Source organism: Corythoichthys intestinalis, chromosome 1, assembly GCF_030265065.1.
Source record: "Corythoichthys intestinalis isolate RoL2023-P3 chromosome 1, ASM3026506v1, whole genome shotgun sequence".
Lineage (NCBI taxonomy): Eukaryota > Metazoa > Chordata > Actinopteri > Syngnathiformes > Syngnathidae > Corythoichthys > Corythoichthys intestinalis.
Genome location: NC_080395.1, coordinates 58,895,102 through 58,900,247, shown reverse-complemented (window position 1 = coordinate 58,900,247; position 5,146 = coordinate 58,895,102).

Below are 5,146 nucleotides of genomic sequence, written 5' to 3'. Positions count from 1 at the left end.
GGTTTCTGTTTTTTTTTTCTTTTTTCTTTTTTTCTTTTTCATTTTCATTTAAGTAAGGATTAGCAGCAATATCTCTGGACAGAATCAATATCACCTGAAAAAAAGCATGAAACAATGCCTTAGCAGAGTCCTTCACTAGGTTAGGTCACCCCTTAACAAAACACAGCAAAATGTCTTTAGACATACCTGCCTGTAAGCAGCGGACCCTACACGATAGGAACAGGCTTACAGCTACATTAGTGTATTAATCAATTTCCTAATGTTGCTGTGCTGCAGTGTTTTCGGGTCATGTTGTGAGTTGTCACCCTGACGGCGGTAGCCCCACAGTATTTTCTATGTACTGTGGCGGCTACTATGGTTTTAGATTTGACACGTTCTGTTGTTGTGACCTGTTGTGAAGCTGAGTGCGTGTCAGCAATGGTATTGCGGCTGCAGTAGTGCTCAAGTGCTAACACATGGAGGCGGCACCCTCCACACTTTCGTCATCTCAACAGCTGGTGAGAGTCTGTACAAAAACACCCAAAGGCTTTTCAGGATTACCTCCCTTCCAATTTGATTATTTCCTAATAAAAGCAGGAAAGAAATGCACCCTTACGCATTCTGAATGATGTGTAAAAATCAGTGACGTGCGGTGAGGTTCATGGTTGGTGAGGCACTGACTCCTTTAGTGTCAGATTTCCAAATATATCAACCAAAAAGGGTAGCTTATTCAATTGGCTACTGGTTATTTCATATCTCATCAGCATTCTTCACAAAACACGCACACAGGATACATATTATCGATACGTAAAAGTAACAAAATAACATGCATTTGCTCTACACCCTCAATGTGTTGGCCGTCGCAATTCTATAATTCATGCAACATAAATGAGAGTAAAGAGTGGTGTACAAAACCACAGAATTCAATTCTGACCTTTAGTGAAATATTCAGTTTTTAAAACTTTTAATTCTGATACTTTAATCAATTTATTACAGATTGCTAAACAAAAATTGTGAAAAGAAAAACAAAGAATATTTTATTTAAGGCCAAAATTTGGTTTTTAAATATTCTAATGTATTTTTCTTAGTCTAAGCTCTTTTAAAAAAAAATTTTTTTTTTTATAAGATTGAAATGAAAACTGTTTGTGGTCTTGCGCCTGTCCTTCACCACAAAAACCGCCTTTATTTTGGAAGGGCATAGGTTTGGTCTTAACATTCGTAGGGACGATATAACAGCATAACCTGCATGTAGGTACACTTTTTGCTGGGGACGGGACATTAATAAGACCAAACAGATTGGATGAAGGGGGCAAAGGGCCACATTTCTCATGTATATGAACCTAATTAATTAATAGGCAAAATGATCAATGCAAAATAAATCCTTATCTACTGATAATAACTTTTACGTGCATTGGTTCAGATGATACACTGTTCGATTCAAACCTTTGTTTTCAAAAAATACTAAAGAAACATTTTGAAAACTTCCTGAATAACTTTAAGGGTTAAAGACATTAGCCAGACTGTGGAAAATCAGGTCAAATAAACGTATCTGGAAACATTATAATGGCGACATGCAGATGTATGGCAACCAGCACGTTCCAATTCCATGTATCAACCCAGTTTGTTATGGATTGCGCATTCAGAGGTGAGGCTTTACTCGTTGCTGCCGCACCTCTCGTTTCATTTCTTTATTTGAACAGGAAATAGGCAAATTCAGCGATTTTGACTATAAAAAATGTTTGAAATGAGTCATACATAAAGAGCAATGGACAAATATTAATATAAATTTGATGCTATAATTATTTTTTTGTCATGATGACAGGTGAGGCTCTGCCTCACCTGCCTCCCCTGACCACACGTCACTGGAAATGGCCCATCATGACAAATTCAGCTTTATTGATTTATGCACTTGTCACGTTTGTCTGAAGTTATTTGCCTGCATGCTTTTTAGCTACCCTGTCAGAAATCCCATTTCACCCTGTGCAGACAGTGAAATAATTGGCTTCGGCTGTTACATCTTGAAAATAAAAATGAAGATCTGTTTGTGAACACGTTTTAATAGGGCAATTAAGCATATAAAAAATTCCAATCCCACTTGCAGTTTGCTTTCTGCTCACCCTGTGAAGCCAGAGTCCTCTTTTTACAAAATGAGCAGGTGTTTTTCTATTCATGGCGTGAGGTATCAACGCAAGTACTTCCACACAAGGTAATTTTAACAGCATGATTGCAACAAGAAGACATCTGGGGAGCACAGGTTGCCTGCCCTCCCTTAGACTTCACTTGTTGTCTAATTCTGACTCCAAATAAATGTCAGAAGCCTTTGAACAACAAGTAACGTTACCTGCTGATGAAAGCCATTATTCTCCCAAGTCTATCTTGCTCGGCAGGTTTGCCGCCTGTTTGCGTTGTCTTGTTTTCTGTGACAGCTAAAACACTAGCTAACACAACTGCTATGTTAATAATGCCGGCCTATGACATTTCTAAAGTGTCTTTCCAGTACAGCCTATGCAGTTGTCTGTTCGCTGCTCGTCATCCACTGTATAAGAGGTGCTCTATTTTCAGATAGGGGACTCTTTTACGCCCTTCACCTTCCCCAATGCACTACATTTTCCTGGAAGCTGATTGGATTTCTGCATGCCGCCATGACAAATGGGCAGCAGGAATCTTTGTGTGTGTTTGTTTGTGTACATCTGCTGACAAGAGAAGTGACGTATAGGCGTTTGTTCCTCAAATGACCTATGGGCAAGTAAAATTGAAATTACTGTGTCTATATACAGTGGCATGAAAAGGTTTGGGCATACCCAGGGTGCCCAAACCTTTCATGCCACTGTATACTGTTACTACCATGATATTGAATTTTAAACCTGACAGTGTGGTATCAGGTTCAAGATCATTGCTCCTCAGCTGCTTCATAGTAGTTCTATTTATCCTGAGTTCACTCATTTAATTTGCCTATACAAGAGCCAGGTACACTACCGTTCAAAAGTTTGGGGTCACCCAGATAATTTTCTTTCTCATTAAATGTCATATATTTATCAAATGAGTTAAAAAAATGAATAGAAAATATCGTCGAGACTTTGACGAGGTTAGATATTATTTCAAATAAAAAATAATTATCATCAGATCTCAATCCCAATGGGTTGTTGTGGGAGGTGCTTGACCATATGCTGAGCAAGAAGTGCCCATCAAGCCAATACAATTCATTGAAGGTGTCTCTGTAAGCTTGGGGGGGGGGTTTCCTGATCACCCTAGCAATCATTTTACATCAATGCTGTAATTGCTGCAAATGGAGAATTATTTCATTACAAAAGTAAAGATTGAGGAAGGAAATATTTTGTTTCAAATGAAAAACATTATTTGTGAACTTGTCAATGTCGTCACTATACAGTGCTGGCTAAAAGTATTGGCACACCTGCAATTCTGTCAGATAATGCTCAATTTCTCCCAGAAAATGATTGAAATTACAAATGTTTTGGTATTAATATCTTCATTTATTTTGCTTGCAATGAAAAAACACAAAAGAGAAGGGGGAAATCATTATCATTTTACACAAAACTCCAAAAATGGGCTGGACAGAAGTATGGGCACCCTTTGGAAAAATCATGTGATGCTTCTCTAATGTGTGTAATTAACAGCATCTGCTACTTACCTGTGGCACATAACAGGTGGTGGCAATAACTAAATCACACTTGCAGCCAGTTAAAATGGATCAAAATGGACTAACCTCTGTCCTGTGTCCTTGTGTGTACCACATTGGAGAAAAGAAATAAGACCAAAGAACTTCCTGAGGACTTGAGAAGCAAAACTGTGATGAAGCATGGGCAATCTTAAGGCTACAAGTCCATCTCCAAAGACCTGAGTGTTCCTGTGTCTACTGTGTGCAGTGTCATCATTAGGTGTAAAGCCCATGGCACTGTAGCTAACCTCCCTAGATGTGGACGGAAAAGAAAAATTGACGAGACATTTGAACGAAAGATTGTGCGGATGGTTGATAAAGAACCTCAACTAACATCCAAACTAGTTCAGGCTGTCCTGCAGTCCGAGTAGTATCTATCTGTCGGCGTTTGAATGACAACGGACTCTATGGTAGGATACCCAGGAAGACCCCACTTCTGACCCAGAGACATAAAACAGCCAGGCTGGAGTTAACCAAAACTTACCTGAGAAAGCCAAAAATGTTTTGGAAGAATGTTCTCTGGTCAGACTAGACAAAAGTAGAGTATTTTAAGAAAAGGCATCAACATAGAGTTTACAGGGGGGAAAAAAACGAGGCCTTCAATGAAAAGAACACGGTCCCCACAGTCAACATGGCGGAGGTTCCCATACGTTACGGGGTTGCTCTGCTGCCTCTGGCACTGGACTGCTTGACCGTGTTCATGGCATAATGAAGTCTGACTAGACTACCAACAAATTTTGCAGCATAATGTAGGGCCCAGTGTGAGAAAGCTGGGTCTCCCTCGGATGTCATGGGTCTTCCAAAACACGCTTCGAAAACCACTAGAAAATGGTTTGACAGAAAGCACTACAGACTTTTGAAGTGGCCAGGAATGAGTCCAGACCTGAATCCCATAGAACAGCTGTGGAGAGATCTGAAAATGGCAGTTTGGAGAAGGCACCCTTGAAATCTCAGAGACCTGGAGCAGTTGGCCAAAGAAGAATGGTCTAAAATTCCAGCAGAGCATTGTAAGAAACTCAGTGATGGATACAGGAAGCGGCTGTTCTCAGTTATTTTGTGTGAAGGTTGTGCTACCAAGTATTAGGCAGAGGGTGCCAATACTTTTGTCCGGCCCAATATTGGAGTTTTGGGTAAAATGATAATGATGGAAACAGGACAGAGGTTGAGTCAACTTTAATCCTTTTTAATCCTTTTTAACTGACTGCATGTGTGATTTACAGTAGTTATTGCCACAACCTGTTATGCGCCACAGGTAAGTAACAGGTGCTGTTAATGACACACATTAGAGAAGCATCACATGATTTTTCAAAGGGTGCCAATACTTTTGTCCGGCCAATTTTTATGAGTTTTGCGTAAAATGATAATGATTCAATTTTTTTTCATTCTCTTTTGTGTTTTTTTTTTTTTTTTTGCAAGCAAAATAAATGAATATATTACTACCAAAGTGTTTGTAAACGCAATCATTTTCTAGGAGAAGTTGAGCATTATCTG